The 25,264-nt window shown below is 47.0% G+C and overlaps 1 protein-coding gene across 2 annotated transcripts in view; it reads right to left on the minus strand.

Moving 5' to 3' along the window:
- Positions 1–25,264, minus strand: part of LOC118289488 (RNA binding protein fox-1 homolog 3-like) — a 451,402-nt gene that overhangs the window by 118,498 nt on the left and 307,640 nt on the right. The gene's annotated exons all lie outside the window — the stretch shown is intronic.

The following is a 25,264-nucleotide window of genomic DNA, read 5'->3' on the forward strand; positions in this document are numbered from 1 at the left end:
ATATGTCCCAAAAAAAATTGCCCTCATCATAATCCATGAATGATTCCCTGGAAAACTGGTGGAAATGTCTGGCAGTGTTACATTAAGTGGTCAAGCACCCGGTCTGACGGATGCTCCTTCCTGCTGGGATGCCGACACTGTAAATACCATCAGCTACAGTTTGTCCACGGATGTTCTCTTTTAATGTTCTGTTTCTTTCTGTCAATATATATATACATTTTTTTTTGTAAGTTGTTTCGCCCACCTCGTTCACTCTCACGGCTGATCACCTCACTGGCCTCAGTGGACCGTAAGGAGAGAGAGAGAACATCGTGCCAAACTATTCGGCAATTGTATATTAAACTTGATTATCAGTCATTTTCAACATATGCCTGGATCAGATGTTCCAGTCTAACGTTTGGCTCTGTGAGTTTCTTTATAGAAGAAGTAGGAAGAAACAAAATAATAATCTAGCAGTATTAGTGCACTTGACGGATACACGGTGTCCGGTCCCATCAACCCTCGTGTACGTACAGTAAGTCGCGTCCACAGTCCATCCTCCCAGAGGCGCTCTTAATTAGCTCGGTGCCAATGAGCGGCCTCAACAAACACACACACACACACACACACGCACACACGCGTCCCCAAGAGGGTGATGCACTGCACACCGACGTCCGTGTGTGTGCGTGATGAATGCGGCTCGTGGAGCGAGCACAGGAAAAAAAAACAAAAAAAACCCCACACAGGTCCCCATTGTAATTTCTGCACAAAAGGAAGGGCTGCAGAGGCAACACCAGGGGTGGAGGGAGGCAGGCGGTGCTGACAAGTAGCACATGCATTATTTAAAAACAAAAGTAAAAAATGCCCATTAAAGTGTCAGCGGTGCTTTCGGCTAGTGGCTGGGCCGGGGCGCGGTGTGCGTATTACTGTTATTAATGGGCCCGGGCGTGGGGGGCATTGCCTCGGTGTGTGATTGCTCTGCTGCTGTTGCTATTCGCGGTTCCAGTCCGCCTTTGCCGTTTCTTCTCTCTCTGTGTGAGTGTGTGTGAGGAAGAGGAGCAGATGAAGAAGCGTGATCCAGACAGAGACAGAGACACCGCGAGACCCCCGGGTGCACAGTCCACGAGCTTCCTACACAGCTAATATCATTTCACATTACTGAATGCGCATTAAAGGCGGAGAGACCTCGTCAGACGAATGAGGAGCAGCGGTTGCTCAGATCAAATTCGGGATCCGCCGTCATGGCCCAAAGAAGACTAAAGACCAAAGAAGGAGAAAAAAAAAAAAGTGCTGGGAAATATAGTCAGCATTTCAAAAATAAGTGCAAACCGTTTTTTCCCCCTTTGCAGTTGCAGATCCAGGGGGCGATGCATTACCACTGCTGACGCAGCAGAGTGAGGTCATCGTGCATGTTGTTGTAATTACAGCTGGGTGAACACACAGCAACACTAAAACACATATATAATACATACTTACATGAAACTATTGGCTTTGCTCTATCTGCTGACAGAAGTATAAAGACTAGTATGAATATTTAATAAATAGAGCAAAATGATTATTGCTGTTTTTTAAATTTATTTTTATGATCAATTCCAATGCAGCGTAATAAACATTAAAAAAAAAAATCAATGCACTGTTTTTTTTTGTTGGTGTTCTTTACTGCTGGACAAACAAAGACACATCTCTGACCTATTCCACCGCCGTGCGAGCGGTTTGTTACACTGTACGCTCTCGCGGTAACGGTGTTTACACGCGCTGAACACACACACAAGCTCATAATCACATTTTCCATATTTGCATGTAGGAAATGTCACAGAGGAGAGACAGCTTAATCCCACCCACCCTCCTCCCTCGCTGTACCTCTGCAGAGCTGCAGAGCCAGTGGCTCCTTTATTTATCTATTATTTTATTTTTGGTTATAAAAATTGATTCCACTCGGCGTGTTTGCACCACTTGCAGCTGCAGCATCTGTGATTTCTCCTTTCCGCTTAATAGAATCAAACCTGAACTGATGACTTGTTCGTATTCGGTTTGTTGCTGGACGCTGAGAATCCTTTTTTCTTTTTTTCTTCTCCTTCTTCTTCTCCGGGTTGTTAATCCTGCTTTTTTTTTAGGGCCCTCCTCAGCAGTTGGGTGTTCTCTCATCTGCAGACTCGACAGTATTGAGCCCAACCTCTGATTAATTATTAATTATGTGATTAAAGTGTGCGTTGGAGTGTGTGTGTGTGCGTGTGTGTGGCTTGCAGGGAGGAGTGTGAGGGAATGCAACCTGCAATCCACTTTACATTATCTGCTTCCACTTTCTGTTTCTTTTCTCACCTTCACTGATTTCTGTTTTTTGGGGGGAAACTTGCTTTTTTTTTCAGAATAAGACCATTTCGACTGCAGGCGTCAAATTATCTTTACTCCTAAATCCTCCAACATGTACGACAATACCTGCAAGAGCAGACGAGGGGAAGGAGACAGGGTTTTGTTTTATTAAGTGAGCGATGTCTAGTTGAGTCTGGCTCAATTTTTTCTTCTGGCTGCTTCGGAGCTGCTGCTTTTTTAAATTTTTTTATTTATTTTTCTTCATCTCAGTGCAGACGTACATGGGGAGTTTGCCCGACATAGATTTCAAGGCCGACGCTGCTACAACCGATATTTCAGGACCGAATCTGCTTATGAATTATTTGAAACATCAACAAGATACGACCGTCTAAACTTTTATAAACATTTTTTTTTTTCTCCAAACTTTTTCCAAAGATGCAAACTTGTTCCATTAGAAATCGGTTCGATAGACAATTCTCCGTTCATTAAGTATGAGTCAAAAACTGTGACGCAATGAAGGAAGGTCATCGCACCGCTCACGTATGCTCCGTCATTTCTGTCTATATTTCTGTCTTCATTGTCTGGAAACAAGTGACAGCCTTCTGACAGTTCAATATCAGACTTTCTTTTCTGCAGGTGAATAGAGAAGTATGATAAGGGCCTGAGAGATGAGCGAGACGGAACATCTGTTTGACTTGTTACAGGGAAACGCTGAGTGTGCGGCCGAAAACAACCACCGACGAAAAAAACAACTTGATGAGATGACAGAGAGACTTTGGCGGCGTGGAGAGTGTCTTTGTTTGTTTTTCTATTTCTGTATTCATTTCTATAAAAGGCGGAGAGCATAACGCTCAGTGTGAACTCTGTGTGATTTGACGATGAATCAATTAAAGTTCTACCTGTGCACTTTCAGCTCGTGAGCTTTGAACGCGTTCGGGTTCGGGACCGTCGGTCGGGATGACGCCACCTGGCGGGTTTGGGGGAAAAATGTGATTTGCATTTTACAGATATTGCCATTTTCAGACATTTACCTGACTAAATGATTATTGGTTGATGGGAATAATCGGAAGTTGATCAGCCCCTGATTTATTCACAGATGTAGACGTGAAACCACGTGAAGTGCGGCGTCACCGGTGAAGGTGGTTCTTCAGAGACGCGCGTGTGCGTGCGTGCGTGCGTGCGCGCGTGTGTGTGTGTGTGTGTGTGCGCGCGCTCTCCGACCTCCTCCCTTGGCTTTGCCGTCGGAGGTGTTTTTTTTCCGCTTCAAGCGTTCAACCTCCACAATGTGCAGCTCGATTCTAGCGACGAGGCACATCGCTGCAATGCAATAAGGGAAAACAACACTTTTAATAATTCAGGCCCTGAGACCGTGGAGGAGGTAGGTGGCGGCGGCGGCGGCGGTTGGGGTGGATGGAGGGAAGATGTCTTAAAGTACCGCAGAATGGCTCATTTAGCTCCTGCTACGCATTATTAAAGTTGTATCGAACCCCCCTCCTGGGTCTTTCCTAAAGTTTCCTCTTTTTTTTTTCATTTCCCTTTCCTCTTTCCCCCCAAAAGAGCCTGCGAGGGATCCAATAACAACTACCAACATTTATAAACGACAGAGAGTCCTACACCTTCCAGGAGGAGGTAAACAATGTGTGTAGCTCTTAATCTCTCTCCCTCCCCCACCTCACCTCACCGGTCCGAAAATTTGTCAGCGCTTATATCCTGTTTGAGCCCTAATACGGTCGCTCTCTCTCGCTCTCTCTCTCTCTCTCGCCGTCCAGATTATTTTCTGCCTGAGCTAAGACCACGATGCATGAAAAATGTGGGGGAATGAACCTTGGATGGATTCAAATTGAGTAATAAAACCGTGTTCGCAGTGGCACTGATGGACGCGTGATGGTACCGTTAAGGACACGTTCAAAGGTACCCAGCAAATTACCTCTGAGCCCACGACGGGGGCTTCCGGGGCGAGGAGAGCGGGAACATGAATAAGGGAAGATACAGGAGCAGAAGAAAGAATTGGAGCAAGCTAACATGCAGACATACTTTCCTTTTCTTTTCTTTTTTGTTAACCATAGGGAAATAACAATATTTCACTGCACACAACAGGTCAGCGCCCGGTATCATCGCTCATCGTCTTTTAGAGGAGAAAATCCCCCACAAAGAGACGATATCAGGTTCCTCTACGTTCTGCTGGAGGTAAAAATAATATGAATCCAACACTTTACGCCTAAACTGTCTCAAGGCAGCGTACACATTCTGTATCATCTCGCTCCAGCTCCTTATTGATGATGTTTACAATGAGTGAAATACTCTTTTTTTTTCATTTTTATGGCTGCATCGCACCGAGACATGGAAATATTCCAAATGTCTTGTGCATCATAAAAGAAAACAAAAACAACAACATTGACATATTCGCTATGTTCGGAAACTTTGGGACTTGTACTACAGTTATTTCAAAATTTTATATTCCAGCTGTTATTTCCCGAAGGTGATGTTATTTTCACTGCGAGGTGTGCGTGATGCTGCGTAGTCCGAATAAAAAACCTAAATGTGTATTAATTCCTTTCATATGATGGTCGTCAACCTCCCAACTCTGACATTTCCCTGAAAGGTTTCCTAGCCGGCAGCAACAAATTATAATCATTATAATTAATGATAACTGCTTACATTGCGCAATACAATGAAGAAAAAAAGTAAAAGCCCATCACAATGTCCGTTTAATACATATATATATATATAAATATATATATATATATTTATATATATATATAAATACACCATAAACTGCTGCAGAGATCTTAAATCAACGCCCAGTGAGCTGGAGGAGACAGAAGACAGGAGGTCAGGAGAGACGTGTCAGATGTGTTATGATTGGCCGGTATATTGTTCTTTCATGAAATAAAAAAAAGTTAACGACTTCTCGTGGATCTGCAGAGTTCTGGGCGTGTGGGGGATTAAGAAACTGCACACTGACAATTTAACACCAGATCCATTCAATTTAGCTTCAATTACACCAAACGACACTTCTCTTCAGCTGGCGTGAGGCGCCGGCGCTTGTTTTTGATTTTGTGCTTTTTAATCGCTTCCATGTAATTAGGCACCGATGCTGGATACATCAGAGAAAGATTTTTAAAAATTTCTCCAGTTTTTTCCGTTGAATTGCACCTTTGGATGTTGATGCGGAGGCAAAAAAATGTTAACGGCCGTCAACTCATACGTGTTGTTGCTTTTTTTTTTGAAGTTGACAGGAACAAAGTCAACGGCAGACTTTAAGTCTGACTTTCTACTATCTTTGATTCACAAAATTTGACCATCTACACGGTTTTTCAGCAGGTTCCCCGACACACATCACCGTGCATCATCACTAAACCGGCAGCGTGAGATGATGGTGATGATGATGATGATGATGATGATGATGAGCGGATCAAAGCGGCGCCAGTCATCCGCCAGTCAGCCGTTCCGTCTCCCGCTGAGCGTCCGACTCTGACGCTCTTCCTGCTTCGTCCGTCCGACCTGGCTGAACGCAGACCCCCGCTCTCTTCAAAGCTATGCAAATTAGCCACGCTGCTAAATGGATTCCTCCATCTTTCTTTTTTATTCTTTTGCTGGAGCCGCAGGGCCGATTGGGGCCAATTCCTATCAACAGAATGTATAAACACACACACACACACACACACACACACACACACACACACACACACACCTACAGTAGAGCGCCGCACTGCATCACTCTCTCCTCTATCCTCGGCGGTCTTCTTCCCTTTTTTCTCATAACACAACCCTGCTTTTTTTTTAATACATCAGCAGTAGTGGAAAAAAAAGTGGAAAATAATGTACATTTCCCTGCTGTAATTAATTTATATGGGCAGAGAGAGAGAGAGAGAGAGAAAAACTGAGGCGGGAGGAAAGCTAATAAAGATGAGAACCACGGCACGGACACAGAGGCGGTTGGTACCCTGACCTACGAAAAAGTATTGTTGTTGTGCGTTTTTAAAAATGGCATTATGTACAGTATTTGGCCAAAACTGTTTGGGAAACTGAATGTCAGAGTGTGTGTTACAGTATATTATTCCGTAGCAGTGGTGACCAGCTGCGGAGTGGGGCCACGACTTACACCTTGAGGTTTTATATATATATTTTAAGATAATGTTCTATAAACACTTAAAGGTTGAAGAACTTGAGGTGTTCTGATTTTACCTTCCGCATTCTGATGCATTTGATAGAAGAAAAACAAACAACTGTTGTAACCTATTCAAACAGCTGTTTGCAACAAACTCTTTATCTTTCACAGCAACAGAAAAAGACAACAGCAATACGGTTTACGTAGCTGTTTCCAGACCTTTAGTCTACGTCTATCTGCTGTCACTACTGTAAATCCCTTCCTCTTCCTCTTCCTCTTCCTCTTCTTCTTCTTCTTCTTCTTCTTCTTCGCGCGCTAAAAACAGATTGTTGGCGGTACGGCACAGTCGCTGATTTGGATCAGCGAAGAAGAAGAAGAAGAAGAAGAAGAAGAAGAAGTGATTAACAGGAAAATAAAATTGCAGTTGTTTCCGGGTGAAACTAAAAGACCTAGTATCGATTTGCGTGACGATATTTTCCATCCGTATCGGAGGCCTTTTTCGATACTGGAATCAGAATCTCTATTGGGACCCGATGGGCTCCATGAAGAAACGGGGAGCAGGGAGACGAGTGGCCACTGTTCTCCCTTCACCTCGACCCCCCCCCCCTCCTGACGATAAGCAGTATGGGATGAAGGGGATGGGCTGACGACAGGGGGGCGGGGGTGACGTTGGACACATCATCATCATTATTATAATTACATCATTATTGGTGTCAAAAAAAGTGTGATGTGGCTGTTGAGGGTTCTAAACACACACACACACACACACACACACACACACAAAACAGCATCCCTTTTTGCTCCAGTCATTTCCATTCCTTCTTATCATTATCTCTTCATTATCATTATCACCATTACGATCGGTCGCCGCATTATCGTGCTAATTGTTCTCAGCATCGTGGCAACACGCGGCGGCTAATGACGACCTCGAGACGTGAAGAGAAAAGGGGGTGGGGTGGGGGGTTAACGCAGAAATAAATAAGGCAAATATAAAACGACCGGCGGAAAACAAAATAAAACATTGGTCTGAACTGCCCATCGTGAAGAGAGAGAAGAAAAAGAGACGGAAAGCTGTTTTGATGTCTCAGTCTGGAAGTGCGCTGGCAACGAAACAAGGGCCTCGGGATTCCATCAGATTATTGATCGCCGAGCTCGCTGCTTTACCACCCTTATAAACAATCCCTCCGTCGAGCACACTATAGGGCAACAAATGATTTTATTTCATAGATTTTTGGATTTGACTTGATGAATTATTCATCGGCGTTCTAACCCTCGGTGCGGGAGAACGGACGAGCGAGGGTGCTGAGACGGAAGAAACTGAAACAAAGGGATCTCAACAAAAAAACGTTTGGTCCACGAGCCATGTGTTCACGGACGATGACTTTCTTCCAAAAGGTCTTTTTGTTTTTCTGTTTTATCCTTTTCCCACTAACCTACATCGGCTCTCTGCTTTGTCAACATCAGCTGACTGAGAATCGGCCACGCCTCCCCTCCGTGGCCGCCGCCTGTATCCTTCTGAAGTGCTATCGCGTCTGCAAACTCTGAACAATTGTTATCAATTTGGATCCAGTCCAGCACCTGTGAAACACACACACACACACACACTGGTCGGCCCAGATGTTTCGGGATAATGTGACGGTAAAAACTACAATGAAAGACGGTTACAGGCGGTAAAATTTCACAGTTTATATTGGTGATGGTTTTTTTTCTATTTTGTACGGTGTTTAACTGTCAGGGAGGTCAATTGCTGCTCCCTGATTGGTTGTGGGTGGAGGTGTGTGTGTGTGTGTGTGTGTGTGTGTGTGTGTCTGAGAGCATGTGGTGGTCACAGGTGGATCATGTTAGTGATCGGGCGGTGGGGAAACACCAGCAGCAGCAGCAGCAGCTCCTGCTGGTGGGAGCCGAGTGAGGTCTATAAAATATCAAAGCAGATCGATCGGGCCGACCTCATAGCATATCCGCGCCCAGCAGCCGGGCGGGGTTAAACCCAGTCAAGAGACGGGAAAACAAACACTTCATTACAGCCCCCCCCCCCCTTTATATTTTTTTTGCTGCTTCTCCTATTTAAATTTTTTTTTTAAATAATAAAAAAATACATAACAAATGCAGCCCAGCTCTTTGTGCATGAGGCTGGAAACCGCGGCGGCGAAAATCAACTTTAATGCCATTCTCTCTTGTGCGAGAGAGAGAGAGAGAGAGGCGGAATATAACACAAGCGGCGGTTAGCTCACTTCCTGAAAAATCACCAAAATCACAGGGGGATGATGACTGTTGCATTGCGCCGGGGCCGTTTGTGTTGTGTGTATCCAGTGTCGGACCGCGGCGCCTCTCAATTGCCCCCCGGAGGCTGCAGCTCGCTTAACTGAAGAGAAACCAGGTCAACTGATAGGGGAATATGTGTTGGTGTCTTTTATATGTGCATGTGTGTGTGTGTGCGTGTGTGTGGGTGTGTGTGTGTGTGCGTGTGTGTGTGTGTGTGCGTGTGTGTGTGTGTGTGTGTGTGCGTGTGTGTGTGTGTGTGTGCAACGCTTGCTTTGCAGATGCATTGGCACCGCATCCTTCAACGAGCAGCTCGCAATCAGGGTTACGGCTAAACTACAGTAATCCAGGTCCATGTTTACTAATGAATCGCCATTTAGGGGCTTAGAGGGCGGGGCCATCACGCCGATCGGAGGGAGGAAGTGGAAGCACAACGGGCCGAGGAGGAGCAGCAGCTTTCGCCCGACCTGACATCCCATCATGGTGGGGCGGGGGCTGGCTGGGCCGGCTCGCTGGCATTGCACAGTCTGTTTGTTGTGCATCCATCAACCCCCGGTGTCCTGCCCGGGAGCCGATCGATAGCCAACACAAAAGCTCATTGATGACAGACAGCTCTTGACAAACATATAGCATTTTTTTTCTGTCTAGTATAGCAATAATCTCCAAGGTCACCGCGAGTCGCTCAAACGGCGGCCCCGGGACGCGAGGGGAGAAGGGGGAGGAGAGGGGGAGGGGGGTGGCGGGCTCACACCAAGTCGTCGTCCCGGTGTCTTTTCACGTTGATGATGCAAGTCAGCGCTGTTACAGCTCTTGGCACGTTGTTAGGCAGCTGTACACAAGGAGAATGAACGCACACATAGCCCACTTGACAAGTGGTGAAGCCGCCGCCGCCGCCATGACACTGACTGACAGCGAACCCCCCCCCACCACCACCACCACCAACCCCAAGGACACGTATCTAATCAGATACTTAACGTTGTAATGGAAAGTCAAACGAGTGGAAACAGTCTTGGTCAGCGAGAGCTCAAAAGAAAGAGGAAAAAAAAACAGCACTTAATATTTCAGGGCGTTCTTTTAATGAGGAATCTTAACGTACGTCCGTCCCCCCCGCCACCCCCCCTCCACCTCTCTTGCAAAAGTTAGTTTGTGTGACAGCCGAGAGAAGATGGACAGCCACACACACACACACACACACACTCAGACTTACAGGTGTGTGTTAGGGCACACACAGACTTGGAGTTATAATAGGAGGGCCAAGGCTCCCCCCCCCAGGCCATCCTGCCAGCTGGCCGGACTGAGTGTGAGTGATGCCCGAGCGAGGCAGCCCCATTAGGGAAGTGCTGGTGGTGAGTGCAGGATAGCTCAGGTAATTAAAGCCAAACCAAAGCAGGCAGCCGAGGCGGGGGCTCCCAGATTTATGTGGCTGAGTAATGCACATAGTGAAGTCGGCTCGCCCGTCCAAAGGCCTCCCTCACTTCCAAACAGTCTCAAGAGGCATTAGCTTCCTCACCACTCTGATGCAGCCTATTACTCTCCCTCTCCTTCCTTCTCCCCCGTCTCGCCCTTTCGCTTTCTAACGGTTTTGTTTGTGGAGCGCCCCGCGCCACTCGCCGACTCTCATCACATGAAGCATCCGGATTCTTTTTGACGATTGGGACTTAGGTGTTTCTCTCTCCGCCCGCCTACGTTCTGATTGAGAGCTTTTTCGTATACTGTCTTAGGGTGAAAGTGCTTTTAAGGTTTTTATTCTTCTTCTTCTGCAGAGATCCTTTAAACTTGACTGTCTGATCAGCAGGGACGACTATAACAACGGGATTTAAGGGCCGTCTGACCACTTTGTGCACAGGTCCTTTATGTTGAGCATTGGTTAATTCATTTCTGTAGTGTGCCTTGGGTCTTTTACGTACCATTTTTATGCTGTTTGCTTTAAGTTCATTCCAGGACTTCCTTGCTAAAGAGATTTTGAAAATCTCCTGGAAAAATAAAGGTTCAATAAAACCGAAAAATAAATATGAAACTTGCTGAGACGTGTTGAGTGCTGCATCTGCTATTGACAAGGTTTTATCAGTCTCACATTGTTACACACAACTATAAAATACTGACAATTATTAACACAGAGCTATATTTTTTTTTGAGGGGGGCAATTTGTCACTATCTAAATATAAAAAAAAGTTATTCATTCTACTTCTACTGACTTATTTGGAGTCTGATTTTAATAGTTCCAAGTTGACGCTAATCTCCGGTCTAATCAAAAGACTTGTCCGTCCGTGTCGTCCTCCGGCCTCCGTCTGCGAACTTCCTCCAGATCCAACTCGCTCCTTTGTTATTGTGACAAGAAAATCAAAAAGTCGAGAGCGTTTAAGCGCCGCCGTGATGTTTGCCACACCTTGTCACATTCTCCTGACACCCATTAACATGATGTCGAACATTTCAGAAGAAAAAAGATGAAATCATAAATTGATAACGGCAGAGTCTGAGTGGCAGTGAAGTCAACACTGTCGAGGAGCTGTCAGGGCGAAAAAAATCCCAAAGATGAATCCCTCAGAGGAGGCCGACCACACTCGGCATCGAGGTCGATCACACCTGTCAGCCCGGTAACACCGGTTACTTATGTGGGACCTTGTTAGCCGGCCGATGATGTGTATAGGTTCTGAGTGTACCTGCTGCTCCGGGGCGCTCTGCCGCCGACCGGCTCATTTCAAAAAAGACATGACTTAACCCCGGCACTCGCTGATCAGATACGCTGGAGAACGAGTCGGCTTCAGACGCTCAGAGATCGAGGGGGGGGGGGGGGGGGGGGGGGGGGGGGGGGGGGGGGGGTGACTGTGGGGTTAGCATGTCAGATCGCATTTCATTCCCCATTGCAGCCGATGAAAAGATAGCCGGAGACACGCAGACGTATCAGATGGACAATGCTTAGATTGTCAAATAGAAAAAAAAACAGATCAGCGCCAGAGATTGAGAGCGGGCGAGCCGCCGAGCCTTCGGGAGAGGGGAGAGCCAATGGATGGAGAGAAGAAAAAGAAAAAAAGAGAAGCCAGATGGGCAGACAAGCATAAAGTAAATCATGGAGAAGCTCCTCAATGCCGGAACTGTATGGAGAATGGCAGCGCTGGTCGGGCAGAGTTGGCCGCAGTGTGCGCCAGGTAGCATTATCAATGCTGACAGGCAGACAACCCGTTTATGGGGAAAGGAAGAAGAAAAAAAAATAGCATCAAGGAAATCCTGCTCGTGTCAATCCCCAATTGAATTACTGCCGTGATCCAAAGATGGGAGGGGTGAGGCGGGGCGGGGTGAGGGATAATATTCTTTGACGAGAAGGGGCCGCTCCAAATGCCCACGGAGAATGTATATCCGTACGGTGCGTCCCTCAGGGCTCACATCTCACAACTTTGCCCATCTATTTTTATTTGTTCCCCGTGCTTCTAGTTAAAGCAGTGCTGCAGCCCACAAAATGGAGAAAGAGGTGGGGGAGAGAGTGCAACGAGACGCAACGCTGGGAGGGAGCAGGGGTGTAGATTGCATGACCCCTGCGATGTTGTTGGAATACTAATGTCACACAAAGTTCCCCGGCAAAATGATACGAGGGGATCAGAGTGCGTAGGGGGGATCGCACACACACACACACACACACACACACACACACACACACACACACACACACACACACACACACACACACACACACACACACACACACACACACACACACACACACACACACACACACACACACACACACACACACACACACACACACACACACACACACACACACACACACACACACACACACACACACACACACACACACACACACACACACACACACACACTCTCTCTCAGGCTGGATGGAGGAAGTGGTGAAAATCTCCCCGGAAGCTCCGATGGGAGAAAATAACACACAAAGGAAGACCCCTCTGGGCTGCGGACCGTCGAACATGACAGGACTTTGGATGAGACGGGCCCGCTGGTCCGGCTCCATCCACTTATGGAAAAAAAAACTGTTTAATCACACTTTTTTTTTTTTAAAGTGCCACATCGTGCGCCAACAAAACGCCACTCCCCTCCGTCACAGGAGGATTGTGATTTATTAAAAGTTGGGACTGGTTTTTTTTTGTCGTTTCTGTCAGCGCGGAAAAACACACAAAGTCTGACGGGACAAGACACTGGGAAGGATTCAAAGATACAGTGTGTAATATTTTGAAGAACCTATTAACAGAAATTGAATATATTGTCCATATCTATGTGTTCATGAATGTATAATCAACTGTGAATAAGTTAAATATAGTAACATGAGGTGAGTCTCCATGTTTCTACGTTGTGTTGAATACGGTCGTTGCACGAAACGGGTCCAGAATACCAGCGGTGCGCCGCCATCAAGTGTCCCCTGTCGATCCAGGATTACTTGTTGGATTGTGACAGGATGTGAACGTCAGCTTCCCCGTGGGGAATCCACCAACACGCCCTCACTTCCTGCACCAGCTCCTTACACCGGCCTTCCCCCACTGGCATTGGACGTAAAACTGTGCCCTGCCGCGGCGCTCCGGGGGAATAACGGCGCCGCTAACCAACAGGAATGACAAAGGGACCGAGAAGCTCGCGTTGTTGTAATAGATCCTGGAGCTTTTTTTTTTGTGTGTGACTTCGCCGGCAGCCGGTGCCGTGCGTCCGCCTCTAAACGCCGGAGTGCCGCTGTGAGACGGACGCTCCGGCAGGGGGAAAACAAACGGCCGATGCTTCCCCCTCAGTCGTCAGCGAGCGAGAAACAGGAAATGATGCATAAGTATCTGGGATTTACTGTCACATACAGTACGGCTGTCATCGCACACGAGCAGCGCGGCGGTTGATATATACGCCTCCAGACCTCCTTTTCTACTGAATGTCTTTATGAGTCCTCGTTCACCCAGATCCCCCCGGCTGGCACTGGGAGGTGTCAGTGGGGGGGGGGGGTGTTTCCCTCAGTCACACCTGCCTATTGCACCCGCTGCTCAACTTAATGGCACTTCCAAGCGCCGTCAGCGTCTCGACGAAGATCGTTCTCGTGACAAAATGCTCGACTCCGCGACGTTTCCAGAACACCTGTACGCGAGTGTGTGTTCGGTCTGACACCACGATTCTCGCTACGAATCCGCCGCCGAGTGTGTAGAGAACAAAAAACAACCCCTTCGATAATGTGGATTCATAGAGAATACACACCTCGTCTCCCTATCAATCTACATTACAACATATAAATGGGATATAAACACGCGACCACTCCGATGATGCGACTGCAGCCATTAACACAACATTAATCAGGACGGACCCGCTCGCAATGAGCCAACCCCCCCCCGAGCACACGCTGCTTAGCTAATCCCACACATTTCTGAACACCATTGATTTCATTTGACCATTATCGTGCCGAGGTTGTGACCAAAATTAGACGCGGCCCGGCTAATTACCTGACAGTCGGCAGCTAATTATCCGACTGCAGCGAGAGACGAGAGGAGACGAGGGAGGGAGGGGAGGGAAACCTCCCGCCACCTCTCGCCGACTGGCAAACTAGTCATCTGCTAAGGCTTCTGATGGGAGACCACAGCGAGGGTGGAGATCAGGTTGAGCGATTCCATTTAAGATCTGAGGAAGGTTTCGTCGAGAGAAATGTGAAACCCAGCCAGACTCCTACGGGGGAAAAAAGAAAAAAAAAAACCCCGTCCTCACAATAAGCCAAGAGAGGGAGAGAGAAAAACAAAACATGTTTGGCCTGATTTTGATCTGATGGAAATGATTTCACCCGACGGTGGGAGGACGCCGCGGACCGCGACACGCGCACGCTGTGCAGTCAGTCGTCCGAACAAATGACTGGAAGACTTTCGCATAATGGCAAAATTAGCACCGGTGTTGTGCGTACGAGCCGGCGGGTCCAGTTCCGTCTGGTCCCCTTTGTGTTTGGCAGAAGATCCACGAGGAGGTGTCAGCGCTGACCTCAGGTGCCGGGAACGGGGGGTCACGAGGTCACGAGGAGGAGGAATCTGCCTTTAGAGACGCTGAATTACCCAGAATCCTCTGCTCACAGACCGGGCCGAGCTTCAGGGGTTCACTGCGCACATGACACATGAATACACCCGGGAAACACCTATTTTCATATTGCTCATTCTCACTAGCTCTGCGATCTGCTCACGGTTAGTGCTGAAAAAGAAACATATGCATTATCCTGCCTCGCAAATGTACAGATTTACTTCATCGACTTAAATATACAAGTATTCTCTCCAGCACAAGCTGCGTTTCAGTTTTTTTTGAAACACAACGATGACGAGAGGACGGAAGACCTGACGGAGATTCGGTCTCACAGGATTTTAAGAAGATAAAAAAACAGCAGTAACAGTTTTGGATGGCGGCAATAAAAATGATTGCCCCGTTGAATCAGAAAATGCTCACAGGTGTCATTTTGACTGGCAGTGACACATATAGCCGGGAGGAACCAGCGAGAGCCTCCCCGATCGAGGAATATGCTCTTTTAAAAAAAACCCCAACAAAGCTTAAAAGTCTCAAATCTGTACATGACAGCAGCTTATGTAAGCTACAGATGCTTCTGTAGCTGTACAGTATGTGTACACTAATGCACCAATGAATAATTAACGTTTCGCTTCACTTTTAAATTTTTTATCCACTATTTCATATATACATTTTCATTAGAAACTCATTAAGTTCTGCTCCTGATGCCCTTGTTGCATTTTTTTTACTCTTGTGGCACGACAGCAGTAATAATTTGTCTTTTGGTGATGCGCCTATCCCAGATAAGGCCTTTCCCCACCTCTACCCTCATGCGTGACCCCCAAAGTTCTTCGTCAGGAAGCCCCGAGCGGGCACAGGTGGCCGACCGACCGGCCGGCCGGCCCGCCTGGCTCTCGGTAAACATTTGGCGTGTTTGTGAGAGCGATGGGCGCGTCGTTTGTTTTGCTAATGGGCGTTTTCTTCTCCTTCACACTCCGCGGGGAGCGCGATCTAATGAGCCGCCCTCCACTCGCACTCTCCCTCCTGCAGCCCCCTCCCGTGCCCTGAGTGTGTGGCTTTAACCCTGGTGCAGAACAGGATGGAGCGCACACACACACACGCACACACACGCACACACACACACCGAACATACACACACACACACACACACACACACACACACACACACACACACACACACACACACACACACACACACACACACACACACACACACACACACACACACACACACACACACACACACACACACACACACACAGAGGCCAAGCGAAGAGACATATATTCAACTAAACCCACATGCACATGGGGAAAAGGGGGGCATGGCCTAAAAGTATGCTTTATAGAATATGTTACACATCTTTAAATATTGATAAGCAAATGCACAAGCACACACACACACCCACGTGAATATGAGATGTAACTATCCCCCCGGGCTAATGCACGAAGAGAAAAAAAAAAAGAAGGAGAAAATCCTCGCTAACACATGTGGACACTGGTGAACTGATAAGAATGCGGCAGCTCGGCTCTTAATGCACCGGAGAGGACGTTAAATATACATGTGAACCTATGGAGCCAGGGCACCGGCTCCTTAAAGCAACGTATCACTCATGTCACGCGAGGCTGAAGATGCTGCTGCTGCTGATGATGATGATGAAGATGATGAAGAAGAAGTTGGGGGAATTGATCAAAGCCTCCGCATATATGTAAGTATGCATGTTTATGTGCTTCCATTAGCGCTGATCGGCCGCCTGGCGCGTTCCAGCCTTCGGAGCGGAATGTAACTTTAAAGGAAAGTGAAATCCAGGACGAACGTCTCTACATCATGTCAGTGTCAGTGTTCTGACGCTGTTGGCTGTGCCGACGTGTGATGTGTTCAACATACAGATATATATATATATATATATATGTCCATGTTCATATTCATGTCAGAAAATCTCCAATTGCTGAGCTTTCCATGTTTTATTCAGTTTCACTCCCACACAAACTGCATCTTGTTTTAAAAGACAAGCTGGTGGTGAGTGACTGGGTCACATGACCGGGGTGTAGCACAGTAAGGGCAGAAATTGAATTTAACAAACATATTTACGTTAATGATTAGTTTTTATTAAAAAGAGAGCGCAACGCGAATGCTTGTACAGTAGATTCGTATTTCTTCGTAGCAAGAAGAGAGGGACCTACTGTACGTTGACGTTGTAAAGATTTAGTGATGATTTGTTTTCGAAACCAGTACATTCTTCTTTGTGATTTGGCAACAACGAGAAACCCATGCCCATAGCCCGATTAGAGTTGAACGCAGCGTTAATATAAGATCATAGAAAGCATAGCATTGAATGTTTCGTCAAATGTCGGCCATCTTTAGAATTCAAGGAGAAACATGACGATACACACGCACAAGCGGTGAAGCGACGGTCGCCCTCGTCCTCATCGTGTTGCCACCATGTTTCCACGGAAGCTTGGAAAGGGAGTGGCCGCTCAAATCCGCGGTGCCTTTTATTTGTTGATACGATCAATGGTACGAAGCCAAAATCATACATTTGTTAATGCGGTTCAGACGAGTCGACCACTCACTTTGCAAGATTGGGGACGTTTTTCGACATTTTCACCGATTTCCCAGGGAAAGATTCTCGATGAAAACAACTGAGGGAACTGATGACTCTGTGTGTGTGTGTGTGTGTGTGTGTGTGTGTGTTTGTGTGTGTGTGTGTGTGAGCACCATTTGGTGCGGCCTGATTGAATTTAAGGGGACTGTTGGGCCTTGGCGGAGGTTTGCGCTCTACTGAGCGTCACTGTAGTTTCAAACTGAATTCACCGAGTCGTCGGCACCTCACACATTTTCTTTGCTCGGCGTGTCTTGTGCTTCTGGGAGACTGTTATAATTCAGATACTGGAAAAAGACAAACAAACAAAAGATTTCACAAATGTCCACATTACTGCAAAAAAAACCAACTCGTTGCACAGTTGTTCCTGTTGCCTCGGTTTGCCGATGCTGCTGAAAGTTGTCGCATGTAGATGCTGAAATAGAAGCGATTGATGAGGAAGTACGAGTTTCCACAAGTAACAGGTCTAAAAAGATCTAAACCAAGAAGGTACGTCGTAACCAAATCTGTCCGAAAAGGACTTGATGACGACGTTTTGACGAATTCCATCATCTTGTATATTTGACTTTGTGTCACGTGGGCTCCACATGACGTGTATCCACGTAGGGTGGCATATGGACGCCGGCGTCTCCACCTGAGGCCCGGGCTTTTGATGTGCACGCCGTGCGAATATTCAGATTAGGGTGACAATCATACAAAATGCATTTAGATTTGCGAAACCATCTGGAGGCCGGATGAAACAGGTGTTCCTCCGGAGCGGAGGCGCTCCCTCAAAACCAAATATCTCCGCATCCATGAGAGGACGCATCGATAGTGACTCGCACACGTCTACCGCGGCGGTGCAACGACCATCCGGAAAATCTGGAATGCAGAAATAATCCATCCACTGTCAACACTTTAATCGCTGCTCTGAATGGGAAATCGAATGTTTTCTAATCCTGCCGCACGCGCGCCGCTCTCGCTCCTCCCACCTCTTTTAGGAATAATCTGGCAGAGAAGCCAGAAGACACCCGTGTTGCAGACGCATTATGAATTCAAGTCGAGTCTTAGTCGAGGGAGGAAGGTTCAACCCACTCGAGTTTGCCTCCCAGGGTGTCTGTATTCATACGTCGGATGATGTATACGCTGCCAAAACCATCGTGGATGAGGATGCCGAGACAGACAGGGGGGCAAAGTGCTGCGGGTTAGAAGGAGGAGAAGATGAAGAGGAGGAAGAAGAAGAAGAAGAAGAAGACGTTCTCCTTGGAGCGTTGTGTGTACATGGGCCTTCGGTAAAACCGAGACACAAAGGAAGGAAGATTTTTTTACCCCCCTTTCTTCTTTTAAAAGACCATATGCTCCTGTTCCGCACAGGAGCTCGCCTGAATGGGATATGAGGTCCAGAGACAATGCTGAGTCCAAGCCCAGCAGGTGTGCAGCCTCGCCTTCCAATCACATTTACCCACTTATACGCACACACACGCACACACGCGTATATCACGCTGCAAAGTCACAACACAACGAGTCTTAATGTAGCAGCTGCCCAGATTGGCCATCTTGAGCTGAGACGCAGCAGCACACTTTTACAACGTTAAGCAATTTTCAGTCGGTAAAATTAATTTTAAAAAGTTTTACGACTACGAGGGAACCTCACCGGAGGGAAAAAAATCAGAGGTGCTGCCGCCGCTTTCACCTGTGGAGGTAACGACGCTACGGTCCGCGGGTCGGCCATTTGTCTTTTGGTGTCTGTAGCTGCTGGTCAGATTGGCGGTCGGCAGACAGTCAATCCTGATCATTCTGTCGATGCCTTGAACTTTGCACGAGAAGAATGAATCCAACGCCGCCATCATCGTCGCAGCAGACGCTCTCCCTCTTGCATCGTCCCCGGGCCTGAACTCTGACGCGTCCACAAGATGTCCGCCGGTGAGTAAACGGACGGAAACCTTTCCAAGAAATTTGTCGAGAAGATTCATCGTTTTTTAAAGAACTGGCCTCAGGAGAGACCAATGACATTAATGTGGTTACACTTAATTAATATAATCTACAATAAATGTGCTGCTTCGGGAGCCACTATTTGGGGCTTTGGGACAATTTTCCAACACTCTTATTATTTAATTTTTTTACCTGAGCAGGAGAACTTTTCAGAGAACTTAAATTCTATGTCGGTAAAGTGCTCGAAACCCAAGACAACAAGTCGAGTGCGAGGTCCTTCAAGAATGAAGTTCAATAAGCTCAAATAAAATATGATCAAAAAAGTCAGTGGGGTCTTCGGTTTAACCTTCAGTACGTCAACAGTGTCAGAAAAGGAAGACACAGAATGATGCAGTCTTGTGTGTAATCTGATTAAAGCAGAGTTTTCAAATGAACATGACAGAAGAGATTTGACAGTAAATGTAAAGTTTTGTCTGCATCAGAAGTCGCTGAACTACAACACACCACCAGCACCCCCCCGACCCCCCCCCCCCCACACACACACACCCCCCCCGACCAGCACATTGTTGCTCTAACTCGCTTACAGCCGAGTTGAAATTCAAAAGCCTTTTGAGTCTTTTTCTTTTCTTTAAAATTAATTAATAAATAGATAAAATCTATTAGGATGATTATTTTAAACAGGAAAGCCAAAGCAGGAAGTTGGAAAAAATGGTCTTTGGATAGAAAACAAAGCCTCCGGCGGCAACAATCCTACTTGCATACCTGTGCAAATGCACACAATCGACTTGAAAATGCAGCTACGCACACACACACACACCTACACACACACACACACACACACACACCTACACACACACACACACCTACACACACACACACACACACACACACCTACACACACCCATTACGGCCTCCCTCCTCTCCCACACAGGCTCCAGTATTAGTGAAACCCCGGTCTTCTGGCAGCCCGATCCATCATCGCACCACGCCAGACAGACAACAGCGCAGCGCGCACACACACACACACACACACACACACACACACACACACTCCTCACACACTCCTACATTTGCATTTGACCACTTTCATTAAATTCAGCAAAGGTACGACTAATTTAGACGCTTCGCAGGCAACTTGATCTATCCATCAAAACTTTCTTTTTTTCTTCTTCTTCCTCGACGACTGTCCTCTAATAGAATTAAAAGTAAAGGTCATGCGTAGTGTATTAGTTTGGTGATTGAGTTAGTTACTTCTTCCCTGTTGTTCTGCAGCGGAGGTGCGACATCTTCATGAAAAAAAGGAAAGGAGATTTTTCTTTTTTTCTTTTATTGCTGTCACTCGGAACCTGTGGCTGGCATTTTAAAAAAAGAAAAGGAAAAGAAAGGAGAGATAATTTACTTATTCTATAAGTGAAATCATCTTTTTGAAGAATCACAGGGGAACCCGAGGAAGCAGCGACGCCTCAGGGTTCATCGCCATAATCCTCAGACGATGAAACTACTGAGCTCACGTGTTGATGGATCAAACTCAAAGTATAATACATACCGCACACAAATACTATCAGTATTTACACTGTACAAAAATGTATATCGTCCAGCAAGGAAGTAGGAAATGTGTTTTGACCGGTGTCTGTCTTTCAAAGATCGAAGGAAATTATCAAAATATTACTGATTTGAACATTTTTATTTATTTATTACTTTACCAAAAGGCAAAAATGAGTGATTCCAGATTTTTTACTGGCATTTATTGTCATTTAACACAATATAACATGGGTTTCAGTGGATGAATGTATTTCCAAAGGTAATTTTTGCGACTTTCAATCCTCAGTGAACTTTGAAACTTTTCTCTTGCTGCATTTCAAAAAGAAATAATTGAATGCGCCACTTCCCCTGAGCTTTTCTGTCACTATTTGCAAAAACAGCCAGATAGAAAACGCCGCACTGGTCTATATATACACACACACATATATATATATATATATATATATACACATATATGTATGTACATATAGAGGTTATCTGGAGGAGGACCACAAACTTGTGGCTCTGCTGTCAGATGACCTCGTGATCTTCCACCATACTTCTGCCCGGGTTGTTTCTAGTTGGAGGTGGTGCACAGTTGCACCAACCTCTCGCAGCTCGGGGCGATGTGAATGCAGAGCGTGTGCGCTGCCCCCGGCCCACGTGCACGTGCGTGGCGCGGCGTGGCGGCGCGGCGGGTGAGCGAGTGAGTATTTTTACTCCTCTGTTGGCCTCTGGCCTGTCTGGCTTCCTGACCGCTGCTCCGACCAGGTTTCTCTACAAAGAGTGTGAAGCGCTGGAACAAATGAGATGTCTCCCTTTTTTTTCCGCGGAAAAAAACCCCCAACACATCTTGGGTCTGCTGTGCGCGCTCTCTGCAGAGGAATACACAATGCTCGCATAATCTCACAGGCCGTTGTCAAATAATCTCTCCACTCTTTCTCTCCCCGCGTGTATTACCTGCCGCAGGTGAAGGTGCGACCTCGAGACGATATGCTACGAAATGGGGAATGTGTTATTTCGGTAACTGTAGCAACCGTGCGATTATTAGTATCGTCGCCAAATCGACCGGTACGGAAGCTACTCGTGTTAAAGGGAAAAACTAAATATAGCAAACATTCATTTTCAACAACAACAAAAAGGACTAAATAATCAATGGCCGATAATGTAAAAAAAACAACTAATTATTAGAAATAATTAAATAACATGAATGTGTCAATCACACATCCCACTGATTGACAATCATTGTTTTGTTCCCCAGTAGAAAACAGGAACCGTGTTCTCAAGTGACTCGAGCTGTTCAGTCACGTGCACGATGCCTCGGCGAGCTGCGAGGTTTTCGCGGCGAATTCCGCAGACCCATGAAAAAAAAAAAAAAAAATTGGACTGGAGCCAGTGAAAGATTACAATCAGATAACGGTTCTTTTCTTCCTTTGAGTGAATAAAGAAAAGCCCACGTTACATATAGATGTCCTCATCAGCGGTGTATCTCGGTTAAAGTGGTCCTCTGCAGGTTCGTTCTTTTATTGATTTTATCCCCCGAGTCTTTGGCGATAAGAAAGTCACCGCCGTGGTGTTTCTGCACGGAGGATCACAATCAAACCCATGTTTTGCTGTGACGTCTTTACGCTGATGGAGCTCATCCCGCCGTTTATTCTGTCAGGCGGCGCGTGGATCTTATCGCGGTGGAGAGTTCTTTCTGGGGATGTGAACGTTGCAGCTGCGTTCCACAGCGGTTGCAGTTTCACCAGAGGAATTCTAACAATTTTTTTTTTTATTCATAGCTCGTGTCAAGCTCACCGAGGTCTGAGAGACGTTGGCGTTGCGGTTGTTAGATACTGAAAACGTCCAATGTCCTGTTTTCCGAGTTTGACGTGGAAGGAACCCGCCTGGAACACCGTCCATGGGCCGGACATCATCCCTGGACGCCGCTGTTGGACCTCCCCTCACGCGCTCGCGTCGGCATGGGATCAAATCGCTGCAGCCGCGATCCGGTGCAAACGTCTGAGACGTGGAGAGCGGGGGCAGCATTTTGGTCTTAGAAAGACGCGGCGTAGGTGAGTAAGTTCCTCGTGGCCTTGAGCTACACGGCAAACCTATACATATTTGCAGATCGTTTGGATTTTTTGATAGCTTACTCATCAACAGTTGTAATCAACGCTCCGTAGATCGACTAATTCATTAACGCACTTTGTCTCGGCGCTGCACTGCAGCTGCCACCGGCCATAGTGTCGGCTGCTGGAGCATAAGTCTGTGACAGTGGAAGATAAAGACATAACTGCTCGGCACAGCACAGTTAGGTGTGCATACAGTATATATATATATATATATATATATATATATCTCAGATTGAAACGCAAGAGTGAAAGCAAAAGGGAATAAGACAAGGTCGCCGGCTGACTTATCACTTGTCTCATTACTTGAAACAGCAACTGTCAGCAACTGAGCATCTTCCTCCTGGTCCAGAACGTATTCCACCACAGTGCAGCAGAAAGGGGAATCAGCCGGATCACTCTGCCCCCGGTTATTCCTTACAGCAGTGATATGTCGTCTGCTGAGCTCAATTAGTGATAAGAAATCTGAATGTGGCCGGCGGAGTCCGTGTAGGTGTGGATAGCAGCGGAATTTTGGAAGGGTTTATAACGGCACTAAAGGGGAAGTCAGTCTCGAACAGTGTTTTTTTTGTAACGATACTGAGGAGACGCGCTACATGAGCAAGTAGCAACCACCAATAATGAGTTATAAGTGAAAGCCAATTATCTCTGCGGGGTGCATATTAGTGTGCCGACGAGATGTTCATCCTCTGAACATTTTCTGTCAAGGTTAAAAAACAATGTTTCAACCTTTAGTCTGCTCAGAGAATGAGGCAGGAAACAAGAGGGAGTTCAACAGGGAGACGGAGAAGCGAGCAAAAATGATGAACAACAAAACATCTGAGGGGAAAGAGAGAGATGAGGGAGAGAGAGAGAGAGAGAGAGAGAGAGAGAGAGAGAGAGAGAGAGAGAGACGGAGGGAACACAAAAGTGTGGCCCTCCTGGGTTGGAGGCTGACACCGGTGAGGGATTGCCGAGGGGAGGAGTGGGGGCCATATGGCTGCATGGCAGAGTGGAACCCACGGGGAGGCAGCGGGCACATTAGCTTGCACGGGGCCCTCGCCTTCTCCTCTGCACTGCGGTTTGCGGGACGCACGGGAGCATTGACGATGACATCAGGCTTCTCCCACTTCGCCGACGGCCCCCGGGTCCCGGCGCTGACACCGCTGGCAAAAGGCCAGGAGGAGGATGAGAGAAGGAAAAAAACAAAAAAACATCACCTGCTCCGCCCTCGCGAGCACAGAGTTACTTATGCCGCTCAATAATGACCCGGGGACTGTCGCTTAAAAAAAAAAAAGAACAACAAGCGCCATGGTCACGGGGAACAGGGCTGAGAGTGAAGGCGTTCACCCAACGCCTGGCCCCTCTCAAACAACAGAGGAGAGAGTCATAATAGCACCACGTTTCACACCAAAAGCGCCTCTGTCGTTAAATCAATAAGTCATTACCTTTAATGGGATAAGCACTTTGAAAACTAATTGAAAACAGCTCCATTTACTCCAGCCAGGCCCCTTAATGCAAACAATACTGTTGTTGCAGCGAAAAAAAACAAAGAAGGGAGAAAAAGGGGGGAGAAAGAAAAGAAGAAAGACGGGAGCGAAACACATATGGCACCGCTCCAGATCTGGCGTGTGATAATTCGGTCGACTGCTTCACGAGGAACAACCGGAGCCGCCACTTGACCCCCGTCACACGTCAAACGGGACAGAAAGGACAGAGAATCAAAAGGAGACGCGTGATGACACCGAACAATGGCCGACGACAACCTGCAAATGGGGCAGGACACACACACACACACACACACACACACACACACACAAACACTAACACAAACACTAACACACACACACACACACGCACGCACACACACACACACACACACACACACAAACACTAACACACACACACACACACACGCACGCACACACACACACACACACACACACACAAACACTAACACACAAACAAACACACACACACACAAACACACACACACACTAACACACACACAAACAAGCACGCACACTCACACACGGACCCGCGCACGCACGCACGCATGCGCACACTAACACACACACAAACACGCATGCACACTCACACACGGACCCGCGCACGCACACACACACACACACACACACACACACACACACACACACACAGACACACAAACACTAACACACACACACACAAACACTAACACACAAACAAACACACACACACACACAAACACACACACACACTAACACACACACAAACACGCACGCACACTCACACACGGACCCGCGCACGCACGCACGCATGCGCACACACACACACACACACACACACACACACACACACACACACACACACACACTGGACGTGTGGAGGCTTTTTCCAGAAGTTTGGGAGAAAGACGCTGATCTAAAAAACTTTTTACTTAGCAAAGGTAATATGATTAAGTCTGAGTGGCTCTTAAGTGATTTGTTTTCGGGAGATTTCACAAA

Source organism: Scophthalmus maximus, chromosome 17 (assembly GCF_022379125.1).
Source record: "Scophthalmus maximus strain ysfricsl-2021 chromosome 17, ASM2237912v1, whole genome shotgun sequence".
Classification (NCBI taxonomy): Eukaryota; Metazoa; Chordata; class Actinopteri; order Pleuronectiformes; family Scophthalmidae; genus Scophthalmus; species Scophthalmus maximus.